The 20,526-nt window shown below is 46.2% G+C and overlaps 1 protein-coding gene across 1 annotated transcript in view; it reads left to right on the top strand.

Annotated features, from left to right (window-relative positions):
- The first annotated feature begins 475 nt into the window (after positions 1 to 475).
- The window catches only part of Tiam2 (TIAM Rac1 associated GEF 2), a 182,248-nt gene continuing 162,197 nt past the window's right edge, over positions 476 to 20,526 (top strand). The window contains exon 1 of the mRNA XM_070010673.1: positions 476 to 606. The gene's annotated coding sequence lies outside the window, so the exon portion shown is untranslated. The remainder of the gene's footprint in view (positions 607 to 20,526) is intronic.

Genomic DNA, 20,526 nt, shown 5'->3' with positions numbered 1-20,526 from the left:
CGGGACGTCGGCTTTAGGAGCATCTGCTCTGGGTTCTGAGTAGGAGGGGTGGGGAGGACGCTGGGCCGAAGGTTGGGTCGGACCCAGGGGACAGGGAGGCTGGCGCGGGGGCGTGGCCCGGTGGGGGCGTGGCTCTGGGCGCACGAGGGCGTGTCCCGGTGAATCGGGGGCGAGTCCAAGCAGAACGGGGTGTGTGGCTCTGGTTGGATGGGGGCGTGTCCAGGTGGGACAGGGCGGGGCTAAAGGGAAGGGGCGTGGCTCCTGGTTGCTTCGGACGGGTCCCTTTGGGTAGGGGGCGTGGCCACGTGGGGCGGGGCGGGGCCCTGGGCTGCCGAGGGCGTGTTCCGGTGGGGCGGGGCGGGCGAGCTCCGCGGGCCGCTGAGGGGAAAGGTGCGGCCGCAGTTCTGGTCTTCAGGGCGCTCGGCGCAGGGCGGAGACCGCCTCGGCCGCCTCCGGCGCACCGCGCGCGCCCCAGCGGAGAACAAAGTGACCCTCCACCCCCCGAAACTTCTCCAACTCCTCCGGCGTCCCCACGGGGCCTCACGCCTAGAGCGCGGGTAGCGGGGCGCGCGACCCTCCCGCCCCGTGCCCGGCGCCGGACCCGAGGTAAGGGGCGCGGTGGGGAGGGGACGCGGGGGCGCTGCGCGAGGGTGGCGGCCCGGGACGGTCCCGGGCCCTGAGGGGTCGGCTTCCCTCCCCCTTCCCCCGCCGGCTTCGGAAGCGGGCGGAGGGGCGCCGCGGCCCGGCGTTCCGGAGGCTCGGAAGCGGGGTCCCCCCCACCCCGTTCCTCCGGGACCCGTCACCCTCCAGCCCCGGCTAGGGTGGGAGCCGGCGGCGGGTCCTCGCCTCGGGCGCCCCGCGGGTGTAGACCGCACCCCCCCCCCCCCCCGTCCAGGTCCCAGCTCGGGACTGGGGAGGGGGGAGGGCGGTGGACGGAGTCCGGCCGCGACCATCCCGGCCCCGCGCTGCCCGGGGGTGGGGGGCAGCGGCCGAGTTTCTCTGAAAGCCGACACGTCGTGTCCCTGGTGGATCGGAGTTTCCAGAAAAACAGTTGAGGAAGAAAAGGACTCATTCTTCCAACCGCCGATTGCGGGCGGCCACCGCGGGGCCGGCGAGCGCGTCGCCCGCGCTGCCATCCAGAAACTGGATACGGCTGCGCGTCCCGGCTCCCCCCTTGAAAAAAGGAAAACGGGAGAGAGAATGATAGAGGAACTTGATGGTCGGCCCTGCAGAGACGCTTGATCCTGAAGATCATTCCACTCGGAGTTCAGTTTCTTCTTTTTTCTTTTTTCCCTGTGTTTTGCAGCGACCACAGAAGGGGCCTCCTGGTGGCAGGGCTAGGCAGCCCGGGGCCGCAGGACCTTTACCCGCCCGGGAGGGCCTGCCTTCCCTTCCCCTTCATTCTACCTCCTCTTCTCCAAATGCTGCTGCTATGCTTGGTTGTTTTTTTTTTTTTTTTAAACGGATAACACCTGGCTAGATCTAATCTCCTCTTAGAAGATTCAAATCAAACTGTCCGTGAAAGCTTTTGAAATATCTTGAGGTTTCTTACAGATGCAGATTGTGTGTTATAAAAGATTTCAGCCCCCAGGTCTGGATACCAAGTGTGAATTACTGGACTTATACTTGGGCATAACCAGTAGACTTTATGTATGCTTACACACAGTCCTTGATAATCTTTAAGATCTTTATGTTCCTGTATTTTCAAGATTAATGAAGTTTAAAAAAGTGCATTTCCATTTCATTGGATATCCCCTGCTCAGGTTGTAGGAAGATGAAACCCATTGCCTTAGGCTATCAAAGATTTTTGTGCTTGAGAAGTTAAAAATGTGGCATCGATGGCGTAGGCATTGATACCTGTAATACTAGCTACTCAGGAGGCTGAGATCTGAGGTTTGAGGTTCAGAGTCAACTTGAGCAAAACATTCTGTGAGATTCTTATCTCCAGTTAACCAGCAAAAAGCCAAAAGTAGAGGTGTGGCTCAAGTGGTAGAATGCTAACTTGGAGTGACAAAGGCCAAGAGCCAGCACCCAGGCCTTGACTTCAAGCCCCGGTATATATGGTGTATATGTGTATATGTGAATGCTTGCTTGCAAACACACACACACACACACACACACACACACACACACACACACACACACACGGTATATATGGTGTATATGTATGCTTGCTTGCAAACACACACACACACACACACACACACACACACACACACACACATACACACACACACACACACACACACACACACACACACACACACACACACACACACACACACACACGGCAAGGTCTTACCGAAGAGTTTGATATTTCTAGTACAAAAAAACAAACTCCTAATGTTCTCCGAGTTAAGATTTCGACATGTTAACATCTCCTATGAAGTACTTTTTTTTTTTTTTTACCATGGCCACTGCATACCTTTTCAGACTTCTATACTGACTTTCTCCAAATCCTTTCCCTTACACCCAGGGGCACACACACTGCCTGCCCCAGAAACTCTACTTGCTTGCTGATTGTCAAAATTCAGGCCGCTGTCTAAAATGAATGACCATTGATTACCCACCCACCCATCATGTGCCAGTCTTCCCTAGGAAGCTTCACTTCTGGCAAAGTTAAGCTCTTCCTTCACAATTTACCAGTGTTTCTATTCCAACTCATGTTCTTTATGTATATATCTGGCCATGCCACCTCGAACAGTTGTGTTGGCTATTCATTGCACATGGTCATCCCAACCACTCACAGGCTAAAATCGAGTTCACACTCTACTTGCCATATCTCCAGTACACTCCTTTCCACTGGAAGAGAGGAGTATAATTCACTCAGAGGTACAGATTAGGTCCACATGGCTCTGCCTATGCCTGTTCAGCTTACATCACCATAAATAATACAGAAGGGCCATGCACCAGTGCCTGAAATCCTAGCTACTCAGGAGATCTTCATATCACTGTTCAAAGTCAGCCTCTGCAGGAAAGTCTATGAAACTCTTACCTCCAATTAAGCAGAGCTGGAAGTGGAGCTGTGACTTAAGTGATGTAGTGCTATCCTTGAGAAATCAAGAGCTCTCAGGTCCTGTGTTCAAGCTCAAGTACTGGCGGAAATAAAAAAGATTATTTCTAATGAATGCTACAGAGGAGGTAGAGTTTAAGGACAGCTTATTTTGTGTAAGTCTATGGATATGGGCTTGGCTATTACAACTCTGTGTTCTTTAAAAGATGCTTAGATATCTGCTCCTGGTCATGGGAAGAGTGGGGTGAATGAATTCATGACTGGGCCTCAGGGATTTGTGTCCACGCTTAATAGTCCTCCTCTGCCCGTGGCCTTTCAAGGGCACGTGGGTAACTGAAATTTCTGAAGAGATAAGGGGACAAGAGAATTGAAAGGCCATAAATGCCATGCTCACTTAAGTGTTTGCTATTAAGTTGGATTACAATGTCCTTTCATAAAAAAGAGTTAAGTCATCCCAAAGTGACAGATCACAGAATTAAATTGAGACACTAAAAAGTAAGAGGAGTCTAGTTTTGTTATTGTTTTTTTTTCTCCCCTCCCCCCCTATGGTATAGGGACTTGAAATAAAGACCTTGTACTCTTCCTTGGTTTTGTGGTACCACTTAAGCCACACCTCCACAAAAGTCTTTTTCATTTAGGATCTACAGTGAGATCATTTAAGATGTTTGTCTAGCCGGGCACCAGTGGCTCATGCCTGTAATCCTAGCTACTCTGGAGGCTGAGATCTGAGGATCACGGTTCAAAGCCAGCCTGGGCAGGAAGTCTGTGAGACTCTTCAATAAACCGCTAGAAAATCAGAAGTGCACTGTGGCTCAAGCAGTAGAGTGCTCGCCTTGAGCTGAAGAGCGCAAGAACAGCGCCCAAGCCTAGAGTTCAAGCCCCATAACATACAAAAAAAAAAAAAAAAAAAAAAAAAGATGTTTGTGTACAGTGAAAATGTAGATATTTATTTATTTATTTATTTATTTATTATTTTTATGTGTGACAGTACTGGGACTTTGAGCTCACATTCTCCCTTGGCTTTTTTTTTTTTTTTGGGTCCGGTCATGGGGCCTGAACTCTGGGCCTGAGCGCTGTCCCTCAGCTCTTCAGCTCAAGGTTAGCACTCTACCACTTGAGCCACAGCACCACTTTCCAGCTTTTTTCTTTTTGCTCATGTGGTGTTGAGGAATTGAACCCAGGGCCTCATGCATGCAAGGCAAGTGCTCTACCACTGAGCCACCTTCCCAGCCCCTCTCCCTTGGCTTTTTGACTCAAGGATTTTTGACTCTGCCATTTGAACCACACCTTCACTTTTAGCTTGTGGCTGGTTAATTGGAGAAAAGAGTCTCTTGGACTTTCCTGCTTAGGCTGGTTTCAAACTGCTATCCCCAGATCTCAACCTCCTGAGTACTAGGATTACAGGCATGAGCCATCAGCACCCAACTAAATGCAGTTTGATGTAGTAGAAATTTAGCAGCTAGATCTTCTGCGAATTTCTCTAAAATGTCCTGAATCTTGTAGGTAGTTTAAAACTTCTAAAAATGTATGAAGGATTTTTCTTTCATTTTTGCTTTTATTTTTTATGCCAGTATTGGGCTTGAACTCGGGACTTGAGCACTGTTCTTGAGCTTCCTTTGCTCAAGGCTAGCACTCTACCACCTGAGCCACAGCTCCACTTTGGGCTTTTTAGATATTTTAATGGAGATAAAAGTCTCACAGACCTTCTTGCCTGGGCTGGCTGAAAACCAAGATCCTCAGATCTCAGCTTCTTAAGTAGGATTAAGGCACAAGCACCAATGCCTGGCATCTTTCTTCCTTCCTTCCTTCCTTCCTTCCTTCCTTCCTTCCGTCCTTCCTTCCTTCCTTCCTTCCTTCCTTCCTTCCTTCCTTCCTTCCTTCCTTCCTTTCTTCCTTCCCTCTTTCTTTCTCCCCATCTCTTCTCTCTTTATTTCTTTCCTTCTTTATTTGGCCATACTAAGATGTGAATTTGTAGGCCTAGAGCTTGCTTTGCTGTTGCTCTACCACTTGCACCAGTGCAAGACCTGTGCAGAGATGTTTTTCAAGCTATAATAAAAAAATAGGGCAGCTCATAAAACTGATCAAATTATAATATAAAATTATACACTTGGTCAGTATCAGTGGAATGCCTGTTATATGGATTCTAGAATCTCTTAAGATTTATAGCACTAGGATTATGTTAAAGATAATGTGGTAATGTAGTCCAATTTTCCTATTTTGTGAGTAAAGTAACAAAGTAGCATGGACTTGTCCAAGGTCACAAAGGTTATATATGGGTGTAACCAGGATGAGCTCTCTGATTTCCTGGATTTGGGTTCATTGTTGTGTTTATTCAAGTTCCTGTTGGAACAACCTTCTGTATTTCTGGTCATTGGCTTAGACTTTTTTTGGGGGTGGGGGTGGGGGGAGTGTGTGGGCCTGGGGCTTGAACTCAGGGCCTGGTACATCCCTGAGGTTTTGTGCTCAAGGCTAGTGCTCTACCACTCAAGCCACAGCTTTACTTTCAGCTTTTTTGGGCATAAGAGGCCTATGGACTTTCCTACCTGGGCTGGCTTGGAACTGAGATCCTCAGATCTCAGCCTCCTGAGTGGTCAGGATTACAGGGATGAATTTCCTGCACCAATCTTGGGCTGAGGCTTTTAAGACTAAATTGATGTTGGAAGGAGAGAGTTCCCAATCACACCACACCTGTGTGAAATCTGCATGGGAGAAATGTTTGCTGAGTAGAGGAACAAGAAGATGAACATGAAATATGTTGATAGCTTACTTATTTAAAGTAATTATAGGAAGTGAAGCAAATCAAAGTCCCTTAAAGTCCAGTTCAGTGGAGTTTGGCCTATATGTTTATATTCCTGAAGCCTAATAAAAAAATTGGATAAACATGGAAGACATAGATATCTGAATCCAATATTCAGACACATTTGATAAGATACAGACAAGATTATTTTTGTTCCCTTCCATGATTTCTGCTTAACTACTTTTTTTTTTCTATCCAGTACTGGGAGTTGAACCCAAGGATTTGAGTATACTAGGCAAATGCTCTACTAATGAGCAACCCTTCCACCTTGCTTTTCTATAAAAGAACCGAAAGCCTAATGAAAAAATACCAAAATTTGAAACTAGTAGGTCTACTTGAGAACTGGCCTTAGAACTGTCCTCAATGTTTTTCTCTGTGTCATCTCATAAATCTCAGAAATTGTTGAATGAAGGTATGAGTTCACATGGGTGAAACAACATTGCAAACTTTGGAAGAAAAATAAGAGTTAGAAGCAGTGGAGGGTATGATCAGGCACCCTGGCAGGCTGTGTTATTTCATTCCTTGTATTTGTCTACATGAAAGCCAGCAAGACTTGTGTGGTATATAGAAGAACCCCTGCTGGCCCAATTCCCCCCAGTATTGAACAAGAGTTTTGTGTATGTGTCAGTACTGAGGCTTGAACTCAGGGCCTGGGTGCTATCACTCTAGCACTCTACCAATCACTTAAGCACAGCTTCACTTCTGGCCTTTTGGTGGTTAATTGGAAATAACAGTTTTGTGGATTTTTTCTTGCCCTGGGCTGGCTTTGAGTTGTGATCCTCAGATCCCAGCCTCCTGAGTAGCTAGGATTGCAGACATGAGCCACCAGCACCCAGCAGTTGAACAGGAATTGAGTGAGCTCCTGCCCTTGGGCTTAGGAATCAAGACAAGCAAAAAGGTTAATTTTAGCAATTAGGACATCCCAACTGAGTAGGAATAGTATAGTATAGTAAGACCAGACCAGGGGAAGATCCCATACATAAGGGGAAGTGAGCTTGGTGAGGGAGACCAGATGGAAGGCAGGGCAGGGTGTGTGGGGGAATTGCATGCAGGAAAGGGTTTCATCCAGGTTCTTCATCCACATCAAGCATATAGAAGAAAGCTGGGGATTTGAATCCCCTGCACAAGTTCATAGTTACAAAGGTGTAGAGCTGATGCCCGTAAACTGCATAGCTTACATGCCTCACAGTTATGGATTGAGAACAAGTCCGTTGTATGTAGACGTGGTTGTAAGTGGATGGAGTATTGTAAAAAATGTCGTCCAGAAGTCAAGTTATACTTTTATGGGCTACTCTTCCATAACCTGAAGAAGAACATGTGTCCAACCTGAGCCCCTCCCCCAGATGGTAAAGGTCCTGCGGACCCATGCTGGTGCCCTGGCAGGGTTCCTCACTCCACCCTAAGTGTTTCATGTTTTTCCTATCTTGGATCTTGGGCAGCCTGGGCCGAGGCCACCCCTCCCTGGGCATTTCATCCACTGGAAATTGGCCTGTCTGCTTTGTTTCCATTTAGGAGGTTTGTAGATTGAGAAACAGAATCTGCACTGAGCTTTCATTGTGTTTTCCTGGTATTGGATGACAAGGTTTCTTTTAAAACATGGTTAGATTTCTGAATGTGCTTTTTGGACATGGTTCTTCAGGAGTTCCCATTACTAAGTGATTTCATTGCACTGAGAACACTATTGTAAAAGCAGTGTTTGGAAGGTTCTTTTGTTAGTAGTTTGGAAAATGGCATAATAAATAAGCTTGTATACCCTGTCTCTCTCTCTCTTTTTCCTTGTGTGTGTGTGTGTGTGTGTGTGTGTGTGTGTGTGTGTGTGTGTGTGTGTGTGTGTGTGTGTGTTGGTACTGGGACTTGAATTCAGAACCTGGGCTTGAGCTTTTTTGTTCAAGACTAATACCCTACCGCTTGAACCATAGCTCCACTGCTAGGTTTTTCATGGTTAATTGGTGATAAGTCTCAGGAACTTTCCTGACTAGGCTGGCTTTGAACCATAATCTGCATATCTCAGCCTCCTAAATAGCTAGGATTACAGGCATGAACCACTGGTGCCTGGCTTTATTTACCCTGTCTTAGACTGGTGAAAGTCAAGGATTCTCAATGGTTTTAAATTAATGATTCATTTTAGTGCAACATTTTGTGTGTTTTTTTTCTTTTTTCTCGGTCATGGGGCTTGAACTCTGGGCCTGGGTGCTGTCCCTCAGCTCTTCAGCTCAACACTAGCTTCTCACTTAAGCCACAGGGCCACTTCTGGCTTTTTCTGCTTATGTGGTGCTGAGGAATCGAACCCAGGGCCTCATGCATGCAAAGCAACACTCTACTACTGAGCCGCCTCCCCGCCCCATTTTGTGTTATTTTTTAAATTAAAAACAGATTTGTTGTCTAATAAAGAGAATTGAATGTTTATGATTTTCTCTAATTGGCCTTTGCTTATAACTGGCCTTGCCACCATGGATGCTCAGTGTTACCTGTTTCCTTCCTTCCCTTCCTCTTTAATTTTTTCCTTTTTGTTTTGTTTTTGATTTTGATTTTAGTGGTACTGGGACTTGAACTTGGAGCTTTGCCTTGTTAGGCAGGCCTTGCCTAACTCTGGTCCATGCTCCTGAGCCATGCCTCCTAGGAGCCATGCCCCCAAGCCCTTTTTTGCAGTGGTGATTTTTTTAGAGTTTTTCCTCTCCTGCCCCCCAGCATGTACCTGGACTACAGTCCACCTATTTCAGGCTTCTTATTGTGGATAGAATAACAGGTGTGTGCCATTCTACCTAGCTACCATGCCCAGCTTCTGTTGAGACAGAGTTTCACTGATTTTTCTGCCCAGACTGGCCTGGAACTGTGTTCCTCCATGTTGCTAGAATTACTGGCGTGTGCTACCATGCCCAGCTTTCTTCCATTTCTTTTCTGGTCCTTCCCTGTTTGGTGAGGCCTCCCTGAATGAGAGGTGGACTTTCTTGTCTCTCTTAGGTACTTTGTTGTTGTGTGGGCTCATCAGTTGTCATGTTCATCGTGCGCTATGTAACTTCTGCTGATCTCTCTGTCATGTGGGCATGCTTTGCTTGATTTATTTACTTATTTATTTATTTTTTGCTTCATCCAGGTCCAGCCTGTTGCTTTAGCAAATACTGTGTTTGACAGTGTGTATGAAATGTTCTCTGGAATGTTTTTCAATAATGATGTCCTGATTATGAAGTTGAGGGGGCTTTTGCCAAATCTTTGATTCTGTGTGTGTGTGTGTGTGTGTGTGTTTGTGTGTGTGTGTGTTGATACTGGAGTTTGAACTCAGGGTCTTGGGTTTGTGTGGCAGATAGTCTGTCACTTGAGCCACACCCCTAGCCACATTTTTCTTTGTTTATTTTCTGGATATACTCTCATGTTTTTGCCCAGCTAGACCAAACTATGATCATCCTAACTAGTCCTCCTGTGTAGCTGGGTTGACAGTCATTCTCCACAATGCTTGGCTTGTTGAATGAGGTGAGTCCTCACCAACCTTTTTGCCTAACTAGTCTGGCTTTGAACTGAGATCTTCCTATTCTCCTCCCCCCTTAAGTAGCGTGGTTTACTGTCATATACCAGTATACTTGACTTTCAAATCTTTGACTCTCTGAGTGGACACTGTAAATAAAGTACTAAAACCTAAAATAAAAAAAGGGCTTACTGACTTTTTTTCTCCTAAGCGATGGGCACAGATCTAGATTCTATCGTGGAAGATACCTTTTGCTCCTTTGCCACCTCATATTTGAGGGCCTTTGTCTCCTCAGGGAAGGAGTGACATTGTGCCCTGATGCACACCCAGGTCTTTGATAGCCTAGACATCCAGTTCTTCTTATCACCATTCCACCTCGGCCTTCGTGCCAAGTGGTGGCAGAACGTATCCTGACCCTCTGGGTAACCCATAGTTTAAAAGCAAAGTTTTCAGAGGTGACCATTTATAGCATGAGCAGAAACTTAGGAAGAGCACAGTTTGAAGGCGTCTGGAAGAGCTAAGCTGTCATTTGTGTCAGTGGCATTTGGAACTGTTGAGTCAAGACCTACTGGCGAGTGTATGAAGCTGGTGAGTAGGGGCTGAGTCAGAAACCAAAACATTTTCATTGACCTTGTCCACTTTCAGTTTTCCCTCTGGAAACTCTTATCCAGGCTGTGAGACTGTGGGTTTCCATAGCCACTCTCCCTTGACAACTGTCTGTTGTATGTCCTGTTGGGCAATGCATCGCATCTTGTATAGAACATGGGAGCCACGTGGGATCCGTAGAACATGGTATCCTTGTGGTGTCTGTGCAGGGCTCGGGAGCCAGGCTGGGCTGAAGGTAAAGCATACCATGGTTATTGGTGAAGTGATGGCACTGCTGGTCTACGCCAGGCTATGAAGATGAGTCAGTTGACTGCTTGGAGGTGCTCCTGTATAAATCTTCTCTTACACTGAGAGACACTGAAGCCAGCAATGGGGATTCTCAAACTTGAGAGGGTCTTAGCATTTCTTTGAGAGCCTATTAAGATGGAGATTCTTGGAACTCTCTGAGATCAAAGGTGAGGTCTGAGCACAGCAGGTGCTGCTGGTGGCTCTTGGATTTCAGAACCTAGCATAAAAGATGTGCAATTTGCCTTCTTAGACTCCGATGGACAAGGAGTGTTGAGCCTGGGTCCAGGTCTCTTCCATGTATTTCCCTGTACAACGCCCTGCTGATTTGTATGGGAATGAAGGACAACCATGTGGTTATAATCTACCTGAGGTGGGAAAGAGATTTGGGGTCATCCACATAGAAACCCAGCACCATTGTCTTTATTGTAGGCTGAGCATTGATTTGTGGTTTGACAAAAACTATCAGAGAAGTGTCTGGTCTTTAAGGAAAAGGTTAAAAAAAAATCTACACAAAGTTGTTCACAGTGAGAACTACTAGGGAAAAATTTCAACATACTTAGGAACATCTGTTTTGTAGAAACAATAAGGAAACATTCTAGCTCTTCAATAAAGACTGTTTCCTGAGAGACAGTAATGGGGAGCCCTGGGCTTAGTTGGAATTTTCAGCTTTCCATATAATTGGAAATTTAAAATCACATGCTTGAAAACTTGGAGATGTCACTAAATCAGACTGTTATAAGATCACCCTACATAGTAGTCTAAATGTGTGAGGACACTGCGCCTAGAAACCGTTGTAGACTTGGTACTCATTGAGTGGAGATACCATTGCAGAACACATTTCCTTTCTCTCTCAATAACTAACAATTTTGCTAAAATTTAAAATTCCAGGCTGGGAATGTAGCTTAGTGGTAGAGTGCTTGCCTAGCATGCATGAAACCCTGGGTTCCATTCCTCAGTACTGTGAGGTCTGCACAGGGACACCTCCCTACCTCTTGGCTAAGTTTCCGCCTAGTATCTGTTACCTAGGTAACTGGCAGACCTGGAAGCAGTCACCTTCCCTTCCTGCTAGGTCACGTGCCTCCCATCTAACCTTAGGAGGGTCCCAGACCAGATCCAGATCCAGATCCTGATCTGGATCCAGTGTGGCCACACCTTTCCCCCACCTGGCCACACCTCTTCCTATCCCTGGCCTAGATAAGTCCTGTTCCCTCTCCCCCCACCCCATGTTGGTGCAGCAGTTCCATAAATTAACTTCTTTTCCTGCCTGAATAGTGCATGGTGTTCTCTTCATTGGCTACCTAATGAAACCTACCTATTTAATATACCTTACAAGTACCACATAAACAGAAAAGGCCGGAAGTGGTGCTGTGGCTCAAGTGGTAGAGCACAAGCTGAGCCTTGAGGCCCAGCAACAGTGCCCAGGCCCTGAGTTCAAGCCCCAGGACTGGCATAAAATAAAATAAAATAAAATCCCATTTCATAAAACAATATGTTTCTAAAACATCTGCTCAACTTTTGCCTGCTATCTTTGCTTAAACAGAATGTGATGGCCAGTCAAATAGAAGGCACCATAGCCATCAAGCCTGGCCTTTTAGCCCAGGAAGCTGTGTTGAGGATATATGTGCAGGTAAGAAATCAATGAACTTGATTGAGGCTTGAATGGTATAAAAGAACTCCAGTTCATTTCAAGTAGCAATGGGAAAAATTCTGGTAAGAAAATAAATGAAGAAACCATTTGTGATGAGCATCCTCTTTAGGTCTGTGTAATCAGTGTAACCTGTAATCTGGTTACATTGAAATAATGTAACCTGTTCTTGGAAGTGTGATGAGCAAGCCTGGTTTCCTAATCTCTACTAGAAAATGGCACAGGGGCAGAGCTGTAGCCCCAGCCCTTCCCTAAGGGGAAGACATGTTCAGTCCATAAGACATACTTGTCTAGGGGCTGGCTCAGTGGTAGAGCACTTGCCTTGCGTGCATGAGGCCCTGGGTTGGATTCCTCAGCACCACATAAGCAAAAAGAAAAAAAAGCCGGAAGTGGCGCTGTGGCTCAAGTGGTAGAGCGCTAGCCTTGAGCTGAAGAGCTGAGGGACAGCACCTAGGCCCAGAGTGCAGGCCCCACGACTTGACCCCCCCCCCCCAAAAAAAAAAGACATACTTGTCTCTAAGGGAATTAGCAGAAGTTGGGAGGACAATCATTGAGTCTGTGAATGGGATGTTCTCTCTCTCAGACCTGACCCACATGGCTTCTGTGCTCCAGGAGTGTTTTGACTCCTAATTCAAATGAACTGAATTGTGATCCTGTGGCTTCTCAGACTTTTTTTGTATCCTATTAGAATAATTGAGTGTGAGGTACGTACTTTGAAAAGCCCAGACTGCTACTTCAGCCAGTCTTCATTCTGAACTGGGAAATGGTTTTTTTCAGCCCATACTTCCTCTATCACATGATCCAGTGAACTCCCCCCTTCCCCCCAGTGTGTCTGACAGGGGCTTGCTCTGGGACTGGGAGGTAACTTAAACATGTGCTAAGCATGGTTTTAGTTCTTTTGAGATCACCCCCTGTTTTTGCACCTCGTCTGGCTCTCACAGTTCCATTTAATTACAGCAGTTTCAGTATTTGGCCAAGTCACCAAACCAAGCAACTCTCTTTGGGGAGACTGTGAAGTTGGGATGGGTGTCTGGGCAGAAGTGGGGCTCTTCTGCTTTTCCAGGAATTATCCCTGTAAATGCACGGGCAAGTTGGCAACCTTCTGGTACTTTTGGAGGGATTTTGGTGGATGCCAAATGGTGCCTAGCTACCGTATGCCTGACAAATGTTAACAAGGGGCTCAGCTTCTCCCGGCATGTGCCTTGGCCTCCTGAGACAGCTTCCAAGTAGGATGAACCTTCTTCTCAATCCAAATGTAGACCCTGGACATCCTCTAGAAGAGGCTGTAAATACATCTGAGCTGATACTATCCTGGACTTCTTTATAGAAAGAAGTAATTAATAATGACCTGTAGTTTGTCCAGAGCCTAAAATTTCAGATATTTACAATAACCTGGTTATTGTAAATGTTTTGTCTCAAGCTGGTTTTCCTCTCTCCTCCACCCTTGTGTTCTGGTCCGCTTTATACTGTATGGCTCTTCATTCAGGACTATTTGTTTTTTTGTCTTGTTTTGATTTTGAAACAAGGCCTGGCTGTATAGCCCAGGCTAGCCTTGAAATCTGGATCTTCCTGCCTCAGCCTCTGGAGGGCTGGAACTACAGGTGTGTATCACCACACCCAGCCCTAGGGCCACATTTTTCATCCTGTCTTTTACTGGGAAAGTTCATTGAGCCAAGGGATATTAACCTAGCAGGCAGAGGAAGATGCATGCTACTTTTGATTTTGTATTTTGATTTTTCCCTCTTGTGAGCTTTTGACTGAATGCAGTCTTAGAAAAAACACATTATTTGCCAGGTGCTGGTGGTTCAACACCTATAATCCTAGCTACTGAGGAGGCTGAGATCTGAGGATCCTGGTTCAAAGCCAGCCTGGGCAGTAAAGTCTGTGAAACTCTTATCTCCAATAAACCACCAGAAAACTGGAAGTGGCACTGTGGCTCAAGTGGTAGAGGGTTTGCCTTGAGCTGAAGAGCTGAGGGACAGCACCCAGGCCCAGAGCTCAAGTCCCACGACCCACAAAACAAAACAAAACAAAACAAAACAAAAAACCCACATTATTTCTACTTTTGTACTGGGTTAAAAACAAAAGGTTAAAAACAAAAATATAATCTAGAGCTGGTTCAGGTGGCTTATGCCTGCAATCCTAGCTTCTCATGAGACTGAAATCTCAGGACTGAGGTTCAAAGCTAGTCTAGTCCAGGAAGTCTGTGAGACTCTTATCTCCAGGTAATCATCCAAAAGCCAGAAGTGGAAATGTGGCTCAAGTGGTAGTGTCAGCCTTGAGTGGGAAAAGCCAAGTTAGACCAAGAGACCAGAGTTTAAGCCCCCCAGAACTGTCACAGAAACAAACAAAAAACCCCAAAAACATATGGGTTAGAGGCATTTGTTCATTGGTAGAATACCAGTCTTGCCAGCCCCAAACCCTGAGTTCAAACCCCGGTATGTCAAAGAAAGAAAGGGAAAGAAAACCCCTTCAAAAAAAGAAAAACAAGAAACCAATTAAATCCCAATAAGTCATGATTTATTATGTGTATAAAAGCTTTAGTTTACAAGAATCACAATTTCTGATGCTACTATAAAAGAAAAGCCCACCTATGTACCTCTACTCCATCTTCTTTTTTTTTTCTTTTTCTTTCTTTTTTATTGTGAAAATACTGTACAGAGGGGATACAATTACATGGGCAAGATAATGAGTATATTTCTTATCAAGCATTGTAGCCTCCTCCTTTGTTTCCCCTTCCCTACTCCATCTTCTTTAAAATCTTCTACTGTGCATGTTCTACTGTCTCATCTATTAGACTCACACAGTACAGAGCTTAGGTGTGAGTGGTGATTCACAGCAGAGGTGGGAGGTGAGAGCGTTCAGTCACCTGCTCAGTTCTCACCCTGGTAGGTGTGGACACCATGCTGCTGGCATTGCTGCTAGGTGTTCTTTTTTCTCCCAGCTCCTCCCACTTCCCCTGCTTGTGGCCCTTCTTCTCTTCTGCTCTTTCTGCCGTAGGTAGGGGACCTAGGCTTGCTGTGGGGCTTGTCAGTTCTCTGGGGGAGTGCAGGTGGGTTAGCCAGTCTCAGCCAGTGTGGACTACCCATGCTCCTGGAGTGTCTGCCACAGGTTACCCAGGAAACAGGTAATGCAGTCCTGCTCTGCCCGCTGAGGTGTTTGCTATTCTTAAAGCCTCCATATCCAGGGTTTTACACAGATACGTGGAGGAGTCTGCATTTTGGCATGATGGGCATCAGGGAAGAGAAGAGAGGTGTGGCTCCTGACATTTCCAGGATACCCTTTACAGATGGACTCTTCCCTCTAGAGTGTTTCAGAGAGTTTTTCAGGTTTGGGAACATTTCCTTAGACTCTAATAGCTGAGTACACCTTACCTGCAAACCTAAAATCTGAAATATTCCCAAATCAGACATACTCCACAATGGGAGACTTTTTAAACACCATGTTGGTCCTCCAAAGGTTTTGGATTTCAGAGCATTTTGGATTTTAGTGTGGGTATTAGTGATGTTCAACCTGTGTGTGAGGCACTGTTTTCAGGCCTTTTATGTGTGCGCCCCTATATTACACAGTGTGTAACAGGGGAGATGAGCATTCAGAAGCCCAGAGCTGGGATCCAATCCCAGTTTGTGTGATTTAAATCCTTCTTCCCAGCTCTTTCTGGAGAGGGGGAAGGGCTCAGAGCACGTATGTGTTTTACAGGCCATATGGAAGTTTGATGGGCTGCTCAACACTGACAGCCGTTTAAATTAGCTGTGGCGCGGGGATGATGGGTTGCGGACAGCCTCTCTGTATGAAGGGCCGGGTTTGGGCTGGAGATGTGTGTGCAGCCTGTCCCCAGTGTTCAGTGAGGGCCTTGGAGCCTGGGATTCTACCCATTGCTGCTAGGCTGGAAAACATTTCCGACCCTGTTAGGCAAGTACACACACAAAAATAAGTAAAATGGGGCACATTGTTGTACTTTTGCATCTACTGCAGAAAAACTAAGCAAAAGTTAAGAAGAAATGCGCATATTTTCCCCATGTGCCAAAGTCCAGAGAATCTGGCTTTGAATCACAGTCCTCAGATTGCAGCCTTCTGAGTAGCTAGGATTACAGGCATGAGCCACTGGCACCCAGCTTTTTATCCCTTCTTATTTCATAGGTAAGTTTAATCTCTCTGAAGCTAGTGCTTGTATTCTTGGAGGTTTTGACCTTGTCTTTTACTTTTCTTTATTTTCTTCCCTTAGTTAGGCAGGATGGAGTTTAACAGATGGGCATTAAATGTTTATTATGTGAGTATTTCATTGTTCTTTTTTCAGATTACTAGTTTAAAGATATGGTATGATGCCAAATTACTTTTTTAGTCTTGTTTCTCCAGGTTTCTCCCCTCCGGTCCCCTCCCTCCTCCCTTCCCCCTGCCTACCCCTCCTCTCCCTTCCTTCTTTCCTTCCTCTCAGCTTTGAACATGCTAGTCAAATGCTTTGCTACTGGGCCACACCCTTAGCCCCTCCAAGTTTTATTTAGCTTTATTTACTCCACCCTGGTGCTTTCTTTCCTAGAGCTGTCTTATTGGGTTTCAATGCCAGCCATTTATATCTGAGCATGAAACTCTACCATGGACAGATGTGAATATAAAATGTCTGTCTGCTGTTTGTATGACCTTAGGAGGCTTTTTTTTTGTATGGTAGGTGATTCTCCTTTTATCTTTGGCTTTTGGTAATTTTGTGAATGTATTTATACCCTATTATAGGTTCATGCCATTTTGTGTTACATGATATACTCATTCAATTTCTTCTACAAAATACTTTTCCCTCTTTAAAACTGAAAGAAGCCTGGTGAAGGAGCTCACAGTTGCAATCCTACTTATTTGGGAGGATGAGATTTGGAAGATTGTGGTTCCAGTTTAGCCTAGGCCAAAAAAACTCATGAAACTCCCATCTTGACAGATGCTAGGTATGCTGGTATGTGCCTGTCATCTTAGCTACTATGGAAGTGTAAAATAGGAGGATCATGGTCCAGGTATGGACCTGGGGAAAGAATGAGATTCTATCTCAAAAATATTCAGTGGAAGAAAGAGTTTAGTAAGTAAGATCCTGAGCTCAACTGCCAGGACTTCCACACCCTTCCCTTCCCACCCTCCTGCCCCCCCCAAAAAAGACTTTAAAAAAATTGGGGGGCTAGATCAGATCCAGAATGGCAGAGACAATTCTAATGAGCCTCCTTTTATCTATTCTGTCCCTTCTTCACAAAGTGTCCTCCTGTGAGACAAGTCTCCTCTAGACATAGCACCAGGTTTGTTTCTGTGGCCTTGGAATCTGAGAGAGCTGTGGGTCCAGAGGCTGGAGCTACTGGTAGATCTGAGCCTGGCATGGAAGGGCTCAGAAGTGTGGTTTGCTGTGTGGCATGGCCTGTAAGGAAGTGAGAGCTGGGTGTGCATGCTGGGCTGTTCTAGGGGAGACATAGGAATAAGAAGAGTCAACCGTTACAGAGGTTGTGCAGGCCTAAGCCATGATGGTGCCACTCTACTAAAAGAACTCGAGTAGAAATAGATTTGGGGACCAGGAGACTTTGCTGTTTCCCCAACCAACTGTTGAGGTATGGTTCTATGGAGTGCCCCATGAACAGTTACTATTATTTTTTTTGGTGCCAGAACTGGGCCTTGAACTAAGGGTCTGGGCTCTGTCCCTTACCTTTTTCACTCAAGTCTGGCACTCTACCACTTGAGCTCCACTTCCAGCTTTTTGCTGGCTAATTGGAGATAAGAGTCTCATGGACTTTTCCACCTGGGCTGGCTTTGAACTGTGATCCTCAGTTTTCAGCATTTGAAATTGCTAGAATTGCAGTGTGAGCCACCAGCGCCCAGCTGGTAGTTGAAATATTTATAAAGGAATATGCAAATAGTAGAGAAAGACAAGGGCAGTCTTTGCTTAGGCTCAGTGTTTGGAACTCAAAGGCTAGGAGACAGAGAAGATGGGTGAAAAAGGATCATCAAAGAAGAGAATCAGTTTCCTGTGTACCATGACCAGGATGGGAAGTGAGGGACAGTTGTTAAGTGTTACTTGTATTAGCCCCTCAAAAGTGACAAGGTTTACTTGTGTTGGTGGTACTAGGGCTTAACTCAGGGCCTTGAGATTGTGAGGCTGGTGCAGTGCCACAGAACCACAACCCTAGTCCTGTTTTCACTGGTTGCTTTTAGAATAGGGTTTCACTTCCTGCCTGGGCACACAGTCTGAGTCCCTGATGCTCATAAATTAGACTTCTTGTTATTGCTGGGATTACAGGCATGTGCTTCTACATCTAGCCTCCCCTCCATGGAGATGGTAGGTCTTGTGGATTTTTCTGCCCAGGCACTGTGATCCTCCCAATCTCGGCCTCCCACCTAGCTTGGGATCACAGGAGTCTCACAGGGTTTTCTGCCAGACTGGCCCTTAACTGTGATATGATCCTCCTGTTCTTGGCTTCCCAAATAGCTGGGATTATAGGCATGGGCCACTGGCTCCCAGCTAAGAATGGCAAAAGTTTTTATAAACACCAGTGCCCAACCCTCTGGGGGGGTGAGGGGGTGGGTATGTCTTGTAGCACTACTTGTGGGCCTACTATCATAGAAAGATGTTGGCTGTGTCTGTTAACATTTCAAATGCATATAGCCTTTGACCCAGCAGTCCCTCCCCTGGGACTCCATCCCACAGAAATAAAAGTTGTGTGTAATTTGTTTGTACAAGAGTATTTATTGCAGCTTTGTTTGTATCTGGGAAGAGTTGGAAGTGGAATAGATCCTTCATCCCATCCTGGGAATGGCTAGGTACAGTGGGGCACCTCCAGGCCTGGGTTGGCTCTACCACTTGACCTGGAAGAAGGTCTCCATGTGAAGCCAGGAGGCAGGAACATGGGAAACACGAGCCTTTTTTGGGAGAACATAAAAAGACAAAAGGATTTCTTCATAAATGCTGCTTGGGAGGGGGAGGTTCTGAGTATCAGAGGAAGCAGACAGGAGATAAATAAAAATACAGGACTGTTTAAAGTCTAAAGTGAAATACAGAAAGCTACACAATGCATTCGTGTGTGTGTGTGTGTGTGTGTGTGTGTGTGTGTGTATGTGTGTGGTGTATGTAAATAGGAATCCCAAAAGATATTCACCTAAAGGCTACACATGGGTGTTGAAGTGTAGAGACTTTTTCTCCATTCTCCCTCCCTCCCTCCCTCCCTCCTTCTTTCCCTCCCTCTCTACTCTCCCTCCCTCCCTTCTCCTTCCCTTCTCCTTTCCTTCCCTTCTCCTTTCCTTCCCTTCCCTTTCCCTTTTCCCTTCCCTTCCCTTCCCTTCCCTTCCCTTCCCTTCCCTTCCCTTCCCTTCCCTTCCCTTCCCTTCCCTTCCCTTTCCTTCCCTTCCCTTCCCTCCCTCTCTCCCTCCCTCTCCTCCCTCCCTCCCTCCCTTCCTCCCTCCTTCCCTACAGGCCTGAGCCACCAGCGCATGCCTGAGCTTTATTTTCTTCTTTGTGCTTTGTGTGTTGGTGTGAGTGAGTGAGGGGAGGCTATTGGCCTTGGAGTTGGAGAGTTAATGGAAACCTTGTAGATAGCAGTTGGAAATGGGAGCTTTATTTATATTTGTTAAAATCAAGAGGTTTTTGAGGAGTATACTTTAGTAAGAAGAAGGAAATGACAATTTGAGCGGGTGAGAAAAAGCTTATTCAGTGTGAGGATGTGTGAGAGTTGGGAAGCACAGGAAGAAGAAACATAAGTCAGCTCCCTCCTTCCCCACTCCCCCCCCCCCCCCCACACACAGCAAGAGCTCTGACAGGTGGCCTGGACAGAGGGAATAGTCTCCTGAGTCAGGTTAGGTGAGGAGACAGAAGTGGTTTGAGGGTTAGAGGGAAGAAGGTGGTGGTGGTGGTGGGGGAATGTTGTAGAAACCCAGGAGGCAGATCATCAATGGAACATGAAGGATCTGAGCCTGACTTTGGATACTTGGGCAGGTGGGCAGATGTGGGTCTGATTTAGGGGATGCCACAGGATTAGTAACAGGCCATCTAGAAAGTGAAGGGCTGTAGAGAGGGCTCCGGTGAGTTACAAAACTACAGTTCCTGCTTCCCTTTCTCTCTAGCTCTGATTCAGTGACATTTATAGGTATCTGAGTGTTGGGGAGAGAAACTGGGGAGTCCCAGAGTAGAGTGGAAATGAAGTGGTGGACCTTCAGAGCTTACTTTCCTTGGGGACCAATAAAACATCCAGGAAAACAGAGGGGACAAGAGGTTTCATGGAAATGCCTGGGAATGACTACGGCCAGAATGATAGTGAGAAGGGATCAGACATGGATGGACAGAGGACAGGTAATCTCAGGTGGCTGAAGCCCCTGAGATTCTCACGGCTTGAAGCTGCCATGAATTGCTGTAGTGCTTTTAGTAGGTATAAAATCTATTTCATGACCAAGTGCAGTGGCTCATGTCTATAATCCTGGGTACTTACATGGTAGAGATCCAGAGAATCATTCATTCATACAGGATACCAACCATGTGCTCTACCACTGGGCTGTACCCTAGTCCTAACCTGACATCATCATCATCATCATCATCATCATCATTATTATTATTGTCGGTCGTGGGGCTTGAACTCTGGGCCTGAGCACTGTTCCTGTGCTCTTCAGCTCAAGGTGAGCACTCTACCACTTGAACCACAGAGCCACTTTCAGTTTTCTGGTGGTTAATTGGAGATAAGAGTCTCGTGGACTTTCCTGCCTAGGCTGGC

This window comes from Dipodomys merriami, unplaced genomic scaffold, assembly GCF_024711535.1.
Source record: "Dipodomys merriami isolate MVZ:Mamm:240054 unplaced genomic scaffold, mDipMer1.0.p SCAF_8, whole genome shotgun sequence".
NCBI classification, from domain to species: Eukaryota; Metazoa; Chordata; class Mammalia; order Rodentia; family Heteromyidae; genus Dipodomys; species Dipodomys merriami.
Note: the sequence above shows the minus strand (reverse complement) of the source record. Positions and strands in the feature narration are given on the sequence as shown.